The sequence below is a fragment of the Balearica regulorum genome, chromosome 3 (assembly GCF_011004875.1).
Source record: "Balearica regulorum gibbericeps isolate bBalReg1 chromosome 3, bBalReg1.pri, whole genome shotgun sequence".
Classification (NCBI taxonomy): domain Eukaryota; kingdom Metazoa; phylum Chordata; class Aves; order Gruiformes; family Gruidae; genus Balearica; species Balearica regulorum.
Genome location: NC_046186.1, coordinates 118,902,834 through 118,917,383, shown reverse-complemented (window position 1 = coordinate 118,917,383; position 14,550 = coordinate 118,902,834). Strand labels below are relative to the sequence as shown.

At 41.1% G+C, this 14,550-nt stretch overlaps 1 protein-coding gene across 1 annotated transcript in view; it reads left to right on the top strand.

The window, feature by feature from the left end:
- MACROD2 (mono-ADP ribosylhydrolase 2) overlaps positions 1 to 14,550 on the top strand; it is an 889,996-nt gene that overhangs the window by 87,899 nt on the left and 787,547 nt on the right. The gene's annotated exons all lie outside the window — the stretch shown is intronic.

The window sequence follows — 14,550 nt, the reverse complement described above, 5'->3', positions numbered from 1 at the left end:
GGTGCTTTTATCGGTAACTTGGCTTCTCTTTTTTTTTTTAATGTGCTTTTTTTCTGTGCATCAAGCTGTACATGCAACACATTGCACAATGATGGTTGTGTCATATTGTTCTGTTTTATTCTGCTGTTCTGCACGTGATGCAGGTTGTGCAGTCTTGTGGGCCAAAACCTCTTTTTACCTTAATATAATGGGACGCCAGACTTGAATTTCGAAGCAAGACGCTAGTTTGGTGATACGGGCACGGGAGCCTTTGCTTTGGTCTGGACAATTTTCTGGATGCTAGCTGCGCCCTTTTTTCTATTGCTGCTGAGGAACTAAGAAATACAAACCAAATGCTCATGAATAAAACAAAGAAAAAACCCCACCATTTAAATGGTGAAATGGAAAGGAATGTGTATGTAGTGTTCAACAGCAGGTTTACTCCTTGTGCCGCTCCTCTCTTTGTGACAGGATGCGTTGTGATTCATTCCCAAGCACAGCTGTCTCAGGGCAGAGCATCATCCTGCCTCTGACACTGTTCAGTAGCAACTGTTTAAAGAACACAATAAAAAAAAAAAAAAAGACAAAAAGCTAGTAATAGCTCACCAGAATTATGTTCCCATCTTGAAAAATGAGCCATAAATGTATCTCACCAATTTAAGTAGAATTATTTGTGCTGTTTGGAGTAAGGGAAATATGAAGGCAGCGGCTCTATATCTCTTTTCTGTGAGGTCAGTTCTGAACTGCCGAGCTATTACTGCTTGACCAGAGACCCTGAAAAAATAGGTTGGGGTAAAAGAGAGAAGCAGCTAAAAAATTTAAAACTATATGATTTTTAAATTTTTTTTTTGCAAGATGGTATACACAAGAATGAAAGCATTCTTGGGTATGCTTTTTAATGCGATAGTACGTAGGAGATGGATTTCACAATGTAAAATGGGAAGAGGCAACAAAAGAGGAATTTGAGAAAAATGCACTGATGGAAAACCAGCAAGATGTAATATACTCTCGAGCTTCTAAAACAGAGAAACAAAATTAACTTTTTTAATTCTGTTATGACTAGCTGAGCTGTAATGTAATATAGTAAATCTCTCAGCATTATGTAATAAAATTAGTCAAAAGATGACAAAAGCATAAACAATGCACTAATGAAAAAGCCTTGCAGGACTTGTATTTAAATTGGATTGTGCCTGTTTGATTTATGCTGGTGTGTAAGTACACTGGGCTCAAGTGTTTGTGGCAGCGTGGGCAGTATCCTCTCGCTCTGCATTTGCTGTTTCTTTTCTGTATTTTTTTTTTTTTTTAAGGTTTGGAAATACATCACTAAATATTATAACAGCATTGTCAATTATAGGGTACTGGGAATAGATAAGTCTGTTATGCAGTCTGAGAATATCATTAGGAACAAGCAAAAAGCCATATTTTACTGTAACGTGGTAAATGATGGAATTGCTAGATTGTCTTGAGCTCACTTGTCTCAGATGCACATAAAACCCATCAGCAGAAAACTTTTCACTTGAGCGGTATCAATGCATTTGAAGAGGAAGCATTCCCATGGTGTCGTTTAGATTGCAGGCCAGAGCTCTGCATGTATTGATATTTCAGAAAACAAAATACAAGCAAGTATGGGGGTTTTTTCAACATCGTTTCTGATGGTACCTCTGATGCTGCTGTGGTTCTAATGATGGTGGCGACTGCTTTGTTCATGCGTAATGTGCATAAGCCTGCAAGCCGTGCAACCCCTGTTAGCCGCCTTTAAAATAAAGCCAAAAGCAAGTTGTATACATGAACGTTTAATTTATAGCTGTGAAAAATGAGAGGAAACAGAAGTGGCTTATCAAATTCCATACCAGTTCCTTGCCTTGTGTCTGAGCCTTATTTCTGCTCCCTCTGTCTCCTGCTAAAAATACCACTTGATGCTTCACCAGTACGTTGTTTTCAGCTGTAGCGTGCAAGTACTGTCAATGCCGTAGGTATCCCAAGACGTTAGAGCTTAGCTCTTTCCTGTTTTGATTCGACGCGACAGATAGGTTTGAAATCCCTGTTCTGAACAGAAGCGCACGGATGTCGGAAGCTGCTCTAGAACGCAAGTTATAAAGAAAGTAGCATAATGCAGAGGGAAAGATTAAAGGACAAGTATATTAAAACTGAGTACTTCTTTGCAAAAAGTAATCAATTTAAATGAGGGAAAAAAAGAGGATTGAATATAACCAAACGTAATGCTAACTGCTCCCAGATGAAATAGGATGTACTGGGGCCTCGGATGCATTCCTGCTTTCTGAATCCTGTTTGCTTGCAAAACTATTCTTGGATTTATTTACGCCTTGCTCTCCAGACAGGCCAGGAAGCTCCGTGCGGTAGCAGCAGAGCAATTAGGACTGCGCCCTCGTCCCTGGTGACGTGGTACGTCTGTAATCCCGTTGCCTGTTGCAGAACGCACGACCGTGCTTTATTTTTAGGGCTGCATCTCAAATGGAGCAAGTATCAGACTCGTCGTTGGGCGCTATCGGCTCTGCAGGAGGTGGGGACCTCTCGTGCCCCAGCACGCCGGGCGGCGCGGCACGCTGGTCGGCATGCCCCGGCGCAGCCCGTCGCCCGCCGTCTGCAAGGCGGTTACCTGAACGGGAGCGGGTGGGAGGCAGCGTCTGTCTGAAGACGCCTTCTTGAACGGTGCAGGGATGAGGTAACTCTGTTAGGGATTAATGGGATCCATGTGACTCGAGTTGCTGATACCGATAAACTGATTTATGCGCTGATGTATATGACAAGTGCCCGGCCTCCTTTGAACCCTCCGCCCTGGCCTCCGTTTCGGCGATGCAGCGAGGTAACGCTCATCCCTTCGTGGTCTCAGTCCACCCACACGCACCATATGCATAATTTTTCCATAAAGGATGACTGTTGGGATATATATGATCTGAATTTAAGGCAGTTGCACGTACTCTTGTTTTTCACATACAACTGTTTAGCTCTATAATTTATCTATCCAAAGCTAATTGTGGAACACCTCAATGAGCTTCTTTGTTGCATTTTGAGAAGACATCGTGTGTTATATTTTTTTTTTTAAATAAAGATCCTGATACCTGTATCTTATTTTTCTGTTGCTCAATGTCATTAGAAATCTTGCATTTGTTAATATAAATGCTCTCACAGGAATTGTTATTAAGTACGGCAATACTGTTTGCATACTGAGTTACAGATAAATGGTTGGCTTTTCAGAAGTGCTCGTTGTTGGATGAAACTCATCTCATTTAAGTCGCCGGTAAATCGTTCATTAATATCAGAACCAGTACAGTTAAGGCAGCACATGAGCACTTTTGAAAATCATGCACTAAGAAGGTGTCTGTCTGCCTGCAGGACTGACAGGATAACAAGCTCATTTCTCCTGTTACAATACTAGAATTTGGCTATTTGCATAATATAGAGCAGTAACACTTTAATTTACAATTTGTGAATAAGCCTTTCAGACAGTAGTTTCAGACACGCCTGAATTTTGTGAATGCTTCTCAAGTAAATTGCTGGTTTGGAGCACATTTTGTTATTTATCGGGAAGCTGAAATTATACTCGGATGCCCAAGCCTGAAAACAGACCGTAATTTGGCATTTGTGCGTAAATGGTTCCTGAACAAGGATGGCAGGGAGGTACTGAAACGATGCAGTATTTAGTTGTGCATGTAATAGGTAAACTTGGTGCTCGCGTTGTAAACATATCGGTTTTGTTAATTAGGTGGCTATAAAGTGAAAAGGCTTCAGTTAATAAGAATGAAATCGAGATAAAACTTTTTTTTGTTGTTCAATATTTACGGGTAGTGCTAGTACTGGAGAAGCCCTGCTTGCTTTAGAGCTGTAAGAAACTCTGATAGGTTTAAAAAAGGACTTTTGCGCGTCCTCTACGCGACTAAAAGATATTGCTGGAGCTTCTCCTGGGGTTTCTCTGCTGGTCTTTTTGGATAAAATGTAAGATAAAGCGTGAGGCGGGGCCTGGGAAGTGTCTGGCGGTGGCGTTCATGGACTGCGTGAACCCGTCTCCCGACAGCGGGACGGTGGTGTTCCCTGATGCCAGGAAAGTTGCGTGAAGATGAACGTAGGAGTAAGGAGGCAGATGTGCTGACTAAAGAGCTGCTTGGGGAGATGAAGAGCTGAAATGTAGACAGAAGGTAGAGTCACGTACGATGTCTGTGATAAACACGATAAAAACTTGCTGAGGAGCAGCTTGGATTACAAAGGACTTTTTGCCTCTTGCGTGTCTCACGATAATTAAACGGTCCATTTTTATTCAACTTCTTTCAAACGGGGTTCTAATTAAGCAATAAGTAATGAAATATGAGATTAAGCATCGGCAAATCTCTGGTGGTCAGAGACGTGCCCAGGGCAAAGTCCAAAACAGTTTTGTAAAATTTGTGTTTGAAACAAAGCAAAAATAGTTGTTATGGAATCAGGAGACATGTTCTGTGAGTGTAAATGCAGATTGAATTAATTTTCTCAGTGTTATGCTGAACTGGAAAAAAGTGTAAAATGAAATATGTATCCCTTTAAATGTGGTTGCTGTACCATCACCGCAAATTTTTAAAAAATGCATCTCTAACAAGATAAGAAGATGCTATCAGGCACTTATAATTTTAATTAAGGTTTAACCTATTGGAGGAATATGTAGTTAAAGAATTAATTAAAATGCCATTCACCATATAAGAGTTTTCAGTATAGGAAATGAGTTAATTGCGGTATCATAGGGGATCTGTGCTTTGCAAGCTGTTTTGTGATGCTAAAAAAGCATCTTCATGTAGATGATCGGGACCTCTCGGGAGAAGGAGAAGATGATGATGGCCGCCTTCTCGGTTCAGTTTGAATAAAAGCAGTTGCTGGTCTTGCTGCATCTGTGTGTGTCAAACAGTCTTATTTCAGTTTCTGTTTTTCTTCAGGGTGGGTGGCTGGCACAAATGCTCAAAATACTTGAGATAATTGGGCATAACTCGATTGCATCATGGTAATCCTGTATGCCGCAAGAAAAGGGGTTTTAAGGTGGTTAAAATACCTTTAAAGACTTTCACACTGTCATTCCTGATAACCTTGGATCACCACGAGTTTATTTTTTTTCATTCTGCTGAACATACAAAGTTACTGCTGGAGTTCCTCAAGGATCAAATCATGCCTTTATTTAATATTTTCATTAGCAGCCTTTACAGAAGAATTAGAGGCATGCTAAATAAATTTGCCGACTCCAAAGCCGAGCGACGTTGGCAGGGCCGGGGGAGGACTGGATTATTATGTGAGAAGAACCGCTTTCCTCTGCCGTTAATTGGTTTCAGGAGAATGTCATGTGCTTAAGGACAGATGATATTAATTTCTTCTACAAGCGCAGCCTCATCATTTGGGAGCAGCAAAGAATGAAGGTGTCCTGCTTGTACTTAGGCAGATGGGTACAAGTAGCCTGGAAGAGCTTGGCTTCAGCCTAGAAAAACAAAACCTGAGAGAAGATTGCTCTCCATAACTATATGGAAGAAAAAAAAAAAAAAAAAGGCAGAGAGTTATTTAAGGTAAAGGATGGTTTTAGGAGGAGGCATCAGGTATAAATACGGAATCCATTTAGGCTGGCAGGCAGGTTGTTTCTAACCCCCGGTTTGGTGTTTCCCCACGGGCACGGTGCCTTGTGCGTTAACTAGTCGTGGCAAACCCCAGGGTCAGGCGTTGGAAGCAAGTCTCTTCAGAGCACAGAGATGGGGCAGCTTGCTTTAAAACAATTTCTTTGAAAAGAAGGAACAAAGCTTCTAGAGGAGAGGTATTTTTAAAAGGAACGTAATGTATAGGCAGCCCCGTCTTCCTTAAAGATTTACTGCTGCTCTTGGTGGTTGCGTGGACGCGCCAGACTTCTTCCAACACCTCTGAGTAGGTGCCAGTCTGTCAGATTAGCTCAACTAAAATAAACCTTTCTCCCACTCCCTGCTTGCTATCAGCCCTTCGAGAGAGAATTACCTTTTAAAATGTACTGGGGTGTTCGCTGGGCTTTTATTCCGCTGTTTTAAACTAGTTTTTAAATGACCAGAAAGGAGGTGAAAAATGTCCGTCGCTTTCAATACTGTCATTTAATGCTCTCATCCTTTGAGCCGGTGTTTGTGGAGAGATGGCTTATCTTGAGCCGTCCTCTCCTTTCCTTGCCTGTTTTCTGCGAGAGTGTCTCCTATTGTGTTAAGCCAATAACCCTTTTTATACAGGTCAGCATATAGTATTAATGAGCTTTTATACCGTGGTTATAAATGTCACACACGTTTCTTAGGGTAGGAGTGGGGAATAGAAAATATTGCCTGGATTTGTTCTCTTCTTTCCAGCAGTAGATGTGTGAAACAGTTGACCTTCCAATAGGAAAAAAAAATTTTAAAAATTGCTTTGATTAATCAGAACCTTTTAGCTTTTGTCATTTAAAATGCAATCCCAAAGACCAAATGTTGTGGCGCTTGCCTTCAAAAGAACCCGCTTTAGGAAAACTTTAAAAAAATGAAGTTGCTCTGAGATAGGTATTCCCGTAATGAGACAATCTTCTGGGACAACCTGCAAGTAAGAGTTGAGAGCTCTTATTTGCCTTGTGAACCTGCACCATGGTCAGGAGTGCTCGGCTGCGGCGAACCTCTGCTTGCAGCAGAGCAACCTGAGTTTTATCACCACCTCAAGAGGCAGCAGAATTAGCGCTGATAGAGTTATAAACGTAGCAGGCTCGGCTTATACCAAGAGTGGCCGGTACGTTTGACTCGGTGTGACGTGTCCAAGTCTCCATATGGATGGCAGGTATCAGAAAACATAATCCATAGCCCAGAAAGCAAAGTACTGGGAAAGGTACGTAAGTGGCTCTTAAGAGGGGAGGTGGCAGTGGCTCTCCAAGGCTCTCATTCCTGCCTTCTGGAGTGTCGGGAGTGCAGAGCACCCCAGTAATGTCATCCTTCAGAGTTTCTACTGCTTAATTTCCTCCAGCAGCAACCTCTCCAGCACAGCGTTACTCCTGGTAAGATGAGGTAGCCCTAGCACTGTCGCTTCCATTTCTTTTTCAGCCACGGTTATCTTAGTAAACAAAGGATTGAGCATCTGCAATTTTGCTTTATCAAGTGGTCCTGTAATGCTGCAAACAAAGAAAAGGGGAAGCTGAATACATTTGAAAGTAGCTTAATAAATTAGTATTAGTATTGTAAATTGCTCAGTCGTTACTTTTGGATTTTGGCTACTTAGCAAAAATTGCTTGGAAGAGCTATTAATTTTACCGTAAGAATGATGATGCTGTATACAGAGAAATATCTGACCATATGTTTGTATCTTTATCTTAAAGGACAATGACTGATGCAATTTAATTTCAAGGGGAAAATAAATTATGATTATACATTATACTTTTGAAGAAAATGGAGAATAGATGAATTCAGAGCCCTGATTTTCTCATTTGCACTATGGCTGTGCATAATACATGCTTTTGAGAGTTCAGGGTAAGTGTCATCTGAAGAGCATTCTTGAATGGAAAAGTAAATATCACAAATTTTGCAGTGTTAAACAGACGATCTGATATGTATTTGCATGGATCTCAGGATTTCATAGCTGTTTTCATATCTGGTTAGTAGATTTTATGTTCCTCTGGCATATTGTGCTTATTTCTTCTATTGCTGTTACAGCTGAGGTAAGAATTACTGTCAAGTTTTAAAGTCTCTTTCAAGTTCATTACTTGATTTTAAAAATCATTAGTGAAGAAACAATATTACAAAAAAGGCCCTAAAAAATTGTATTTTTAAAAAAGATTTTTCTGGACACAGAAAATAAATACTTGCAGAGTTTTGAAATCAGGTTGGAATATAGAAGTTGGTCACTATGGTGGACAGGAGGTTTTTTACTTCTGAATTTCCTGCCAGTTTAATTCTGATATGAAACACCTGCAATTATCATCATTACCTTTCACCGTCCAAGGAATGTTTTTTCTAGGCAGGTACAATGATTACTCCTGCAAAACTGTCAATTTAGCAACAAACCCACCCAGCACTTTGCAGTGTTCAAGGAACCTGCATCATCAGCATATAATCGTGTATCACAGGTATTAAGTAGCGAGCAATTCTTTTACCATTAGAGAAACAAGCAAATTGGGTCAGCCCCCAAGAGAATAAGAGTTTAAAAGTCTTGGACAACTTTCTAGTGCCGGCGTATCAATCGGCCACCTCCCTGTTGTGCTTCAGCAGTTCAGGGAAACGCTGGCAGTTTTTCAGGTGCTCTCCGAGTCCTGCACTGAGGTCACTGGTCTGCGGGCTCGCAGTGCTGCTGTCGAAAGAAAGAGATGCTTCAGGTTGCCGTACGGTGTCTTGGGATTGATGACGGGGCTGCTCTTTGGATGGCTGTCCTGCACGTGGGCGGGTGATGCGCTATAAATATATACCATTTACTCATATTGGGATGCATAATGCCCTAAAGTAACCTTAGTGTTCCTCTTAATTTTTCTATTAACAGACCCAAAAGAAACAAAAAAATTAAATCTTGTAGGAGTTGGGTTTTCTGTCGTGACTGTCTGAAAATTGTTGGGGGAGCTGCGGACCACTCCTTGTCTTCCCGTTCTCACTGCCATTGAGCCTGTGGTCCTTTTAATACAGCACTAACCTGCTTAGCCAAATGGTCAATGTCACGGAGATACCTTCATGTTTGGGTGTGTTTGGGGGTTTTTTGTGTGAGGTGAAGCAAATTTCAGTAATGCCTCACATGACCACGGAGAATAAATTGGATGCTGCTTTTAGGCATACTTATTCCGTATCCTCTTCCTTACTTGTTTTCAGGACATAAGTGACACTAATTTGCACTTGCACACTTCTTCTATCTTGATTACTGAGCAGGCTGGATGATGTGAAGATTAGCAATGACGTTTTGAAAGACCGAACGCTTGCCAGTGTCTTTAAAATTCTCTAATTATTCTTCCTTGTCTGATCAAGCCCCAGGGTGAGACGTCAGAGGCAGCCCCCTACAAATGCAAAAGCGGTAGAAAACGTGGGCCCTGGGTTGTTTGTGAGACAAAAGTTCATCCTAGTTTTTTTGTTGGCAAAGGAAGCAGTAGGTATGGCTGTCCATTGACCAGACCTAGCGCAGGTATCAGCGCCTGCTGGAGCTTCTTCTGGGCAGGGGAAAAAGATCTTTCCCCCCCTCTATACTGGCATTTTAGCAGCTGTGAGACATGCGAACAAATGCCTTGGCGGGTCTCCAGTGCCTGTTGACGCCTGGTTATTTCCCTGTCTTGGGGAATGCTGCTTCAGGCCAGTGAAGGTTTGACCATGTCCTAGACGGGTTCGTCAACTGATGGTGACGAACCTGAGCATACGCAGACACGAGCTGCTGCTGTATTTGGACACTTCTGCGTTTATTGTCTTTAAGCACCAGTTTACGGCAGCGCTGAGGAGATTTCTATGAATGACTCTGTGAGACTACGCGTTTTATTCACAGAGTGACTTGCAAACCTTAGAGGTGACGTAGGGACTTGACCTAGTATCTTGCTAGAACTAGTGAGGAAAAAAGACTAATAAATCTTTTTAAGTGTTAGCCGTATTTTGCTTCTCTTGAAAGTATTTTGCCAGGGAAATCTTTGCACCAACCGCTTGCCGCAGAAGTTTCGCATAATCCAACCAGGCTTTTGTTAATACTTCACTAGCGTCCTTTCAACCTGCTGAATGCGCTTTAATTGATTTGGAGGGATTGTATTGAAGGATAAAGTTACTCTTTATTAGCAGGAGGAGAACAATAGGTAATTTTTAATTTATATTTTTTAAAAAGTAAACCAGCAGTATTTAATGTGGCAGTGAGTGTTATCAGTAGCGTTAGGTATTCTGTGGCGGAAAAGTAAAATACCTGTCAAAAATGTGCTGATTACAGCAGCTTGCCTAGAGCTAAACTCATTGTAATAAAACCTCCCGGACTGGAACAGGGTGCCGTTCACGCTGTTCGCCTCCCGAGTTGTTTTTCCAGCGCGTAAATCCAAAGTCAACAGCTGTCAGGTCGCAAACGGCTGAAGAGCTGTGCGGCTCCCGTCCCTTGGAGGAGGCGTCAGCCGGGCCCTGGCAACGGCGGCCGGAGCCTGGAGGAGCTGAAAGCGTGGGATTAGAAGAGCTTACATCCTTTGACTTTGTACCGGATCACTGGATTGAAATCACTTTGATAGGTGCTTTTTGAGGATTTTGCAGGGTTGGTTGTGTTTTGATTTGTTTAGGTGGGGGTTTTGGGGTTTTTTTTGAAGTCTCTGGAACTATACGCTGGGCTTCATGCCCCCTGGTTTCACAGCAATGCTAGTATCGAGTTTAAAGTGGACATTAAGACAATCAAGTCTATACTTACCGTATCAGCAGGGTGCTCATTCATGGGATGCAGAATATCACCTTCAAATCAGTATCAGCGAGAAAGACTCCCTTCCCCTCCCTTCCCAACGTGATGCGGTTGCTCTGGGAACACGGTGCATTTCTTGCATGAGCAGCTCCATGGGTCCTTTTGTCAATATACATGAGTTTCTCAAACTGGTTTGTTTTTTTTTTTTTTTTCCTTTCCTATCAGTAAAACAAGGAATCTACCTGCAGCATACTATAGCACCCTTTTTTACCTCATCAGCATCTTAGTGTAATGTCTCTCCCTCCTTTCCCTTTTGTCCCATCTCTAAGAGCCTAAAAACTAAATTGACAACCCACTTTTTGTGCTTTAAACATTTAATGAATAAAATGATACAAATGTCAAAAAAGTCAGTTGGTAACACAGGGAAAATGGGAAGATGTCGATGAACCGTGTTGCGTAAACTTCTGTTTATTTCTGTGCAGAACATGTATTGAAATATATTTGGGAGGGGAGGCCGTAATTGAACTGTGCTCATGAGAGCTAACATTGGGTATGAGTTCGAATAGACCAAACCTTTAAATTTTATTTTACAAGTAAAACTGGGCATTATGGGCATTATATATTATCCATGTTTGAAAGCTGTGTCGTTTGTTCTTTGGGTTTCGTTGTTCTTTTGGGTTTTTTTACACGTAGCATAGGATAGCAATAGATTTCAGAGCTTGGGATAATTTTTTTGGACAGAACCAGTCCCCGTTACTGATGTTTGGGTGCATTTGGCTCCTCTTAATGCCTCTGTGGGCACCCAAGGAAAGCACTGATCAGTGCAGCCCCGTCACCCGTTGGGTCCCCGGGCCAGCAGATAATGAAAAACACCTGAGGACTTAAAGCCATGATAAAGCAAGTAGCTATTCTTATTTTCAGTCTAAGTCAATTTTCAGTCGTAGAAATGTTATTTTGTGGTGTTGCATCTCTCCCTCAAAATTCTCTTTCATTGATTGTGTTTATTTGGACTTGATCTGTATAAATAATAGGCCAGAGGAAAGTAGCAGCATTGAGAGCAGCTTCTTAGGAACACAGAATTTATTTTCTTTTCTTTTCCCCTTAACATCTCGTATTTTTAATCTCAGGTAATAGCGGAGATTTCCACAGTAAATATTTTGTGATGTGCCTAACTTGGATTTAATTTGAAACTCTTTAAGGAGAGTTTAGCACCATTCCACTGTGTATCAACAAGTACAATTAGGAACAAAGAGGTTTTTACATGCAAATCAGTCATGTTTACTGAACAAACTCAGTGAGCTTTAAAAAAAAAAAAAGAAAAGAAAAGAAAAAGAATAGAAAGAAGACCCTAGAGCTAGTGATGGTCCTGCTAGTGCTCAACCTTCTTGACCCTTCAAGGTACTGACAATTTTCACGTAGTCAAAAGCAGCAAGATATGTAACTTGAGAGCTGTGGGGTCTGAGACAGCCGTAGTTGAGCAGTCTAGTCGTAGTTTATGTCCTACATACCGTTCCATCGCTGCCCTTTCTCCTTTACCGAAGGAAATTGCACGAGGTCAGCAATTTAGCTCCCCCAGCGGTATTCTCCTGTCCCTGACTTCTCACTTCATTTGGCCGCTAAGTGCTGAATTTCAGCGGCCAAACCAACTTCCAAGACCTGGGAATACTGTGAGGGTGGTTTTGTTGGGGTTTTTTCTTAATTTTTATTTTAGTATGCTGTGTGTCGTTTCCGTGTCAGGGCGAAAAGAAAAGGTTTTCAGTGGATGAAGTAGGTAACATGCCATTAAGGAGTTCTTAGAGTAAAATAATTGCTTTAAAGACATTAGGCGCAGAGGTTCTGCATTATCAGCTAATGCCCTAAAATTACGTTTACTCGCTGGGTTAGCACTTTCCCTGTATATGGCTTTCTATCTGTTAATGAGCTCACGTTCCTTACGGGCACTATTCTGTCAGGCTTCAAAGAATAAGTGTCTTCAATATCTCTTGTGAAGATTATTAAAACCAGGGTAAACATAAACTCCCCGGATTCTGTACTTGTCCACATTGTTGTTCAGACTGTGTAGAAAATGAAAACAGACTGAGTTTTGCATTTATTTCCTATTAGAGGAACGCAATGCAAATAACTTTTGTTTCTGATGAATGTAGTTTAAACAGGGGATGAGCATCTAATACCCGCAATCAAAAAGTGCATAGGGTTTATACAGGCTTGGGTTTTGCACGTGCTTCTGGACTAAGAGTTATAATGTGACTTCTTGAATCCTTTGTCAGAACATCAGCATTCCTGGGCAGAAAGGTTTACCTTTTTAAAAAAAAAAAAAAAAAAAAAAAAAATCTATTTATTTACTTTACGTGGTAAAACACCACTTAAATTTAAGGAAGCCAAATTAACTCCACTTTACACATACAGAGCACTAGCCTAAGCTGATGTGTAAGGTAAGGAGGCTTTCTCTTACTCTCTGTTTGAACCACTAATGCTTGTTCTAATAATTTAGGAGATGATGTTAATATAGCAGGCTCAGAGTTGGACAAAGGCTTTGATTTGACTTGGCGTGTAACCCAGCCTGAAAGATTTCTGCTTCTAGTCCATAACTGCATATGGAAATACAGCTGCTCGTGTACATCTCAGAATGAAAAAGTCCCAAATTTTGAATAGGATCTTACTATGGTGAAAAGTGATCTCATTACCCTAGTGCAATTCTTGCAGTAAAAGCAAGACTTCAAGTTAAAATTCTGGAAGGCGTTATTGTGAGGAGAGAGGGGAAAGGAAAGTTTGTGGGGAGATCTTTTTACCCCACCAGCACCTGCCTTAAATGTGTGTTGATGTGAGATAGGCGTTCACTTAAAATAATCAACCACTTCACTTTTGCAGCCAATGAAAATTGAAAGATTTGAAATGAAATTATTTATGACTTGGGAAAAAAAAAAAAGACACGAAAAAACCCTGAACTAAATAAAGCCAATCCTCACACCCCCAGAAAACATCTGTTTTCATGTGGTAAGCAAGTTGCCTTGTAGGCATTTATCAGGGACTAAGACCACTGGAGGAAATCAGTATTGCATAAATCGGATGTGCATTTCTGATCGAAATAATTTTAAAATATTTTGCATAAATTAAAAAAGTTAAATTATGCATAATATGTGCATAATTACATCCTTTTGTAAATGATGTTCCCACAGTTAATGATTAAAGAACATCATGCAGTCCCTTGATTTTGAACAATTAAACCTTCCGCGGCTGCATCTATAGATAGATATTCCTCAAGCTCAGCAAGGGGACAGGAGCGCGCCCTAGCACTTGGCTATGATCCGCTCCCTTTTTTTTGATTACTTAAGAGGGCTGTTCAGGACAGAGTATCAGCCTATATGAATACTATCAACCAGCTTGAAGAAGCCAGATTATTTAATTAGCCCTATTAAGACGCTTCTATTTTTATAACTTATTTATGAGTGCTCTCGCTCAGCTTAGAAGGTCTAGCTTCAGGTTTCAAAAAGCATTTTCAGCTCCTGTTGTTAATCTTGAGGGGTTTTACGCTGTGACTCCACTATGTTTTCAGCCTAAGAAAACTTAAGGGGGCTCTGGAGAGCAGTTGAAGTTGGGTAATACACTTCTGCACCCCTGGCCTTGCAGCTTCCAGGTGCAGGACCTTTACAAAGTCCATCCACGATGGACGTTTGCTCACTTTCCAAAACATGCGTTGTATGCCTTTGCCTTAGACAACCGATAATCCAGAGGATGGTTATTTAACTCCCATTTTGTTGAAGTGTTTGGTTTCCCCCTAGGGCAGGAGCGTTCCCCAGCCATCACTTCAAGACTACCGTAAAATGAGTGTGTTGCTCGATGTCCGGTGCTGGTAAAATGCAGGGGATGCTTGTTTTGAGCTAGATGCGTTTTTGTCACCGGTCTGGTGAGATCCACGTACTTTGTGTGGTTTTTATCTAGATTTTTTTTAGAGGAGCAGGAAATGATTTGATGAAATAACTATTAAAATGAAATCAAACATGCATGTTTACCAAAAGAAAAACCTTTTAAAGCAACTGTGTCCAGAATTGATACTTGTGTCATGGTTGTACCTTCAGTGTTTGAAAGGGTTCTAATTTCATCACAAGGGTGGGACTCCTACTCTGCCACCCCCAAAATTACATTCATTTGCAAAGGAAAAAAAAAAAAGTGTAAAATGTTCACGTCTGAATACGGTCAATGGGCTTTTCCTTTCTGGCTAAACCACTCTGGGCTAGTTTGGAAGAAGAAACTCTCCAGTTA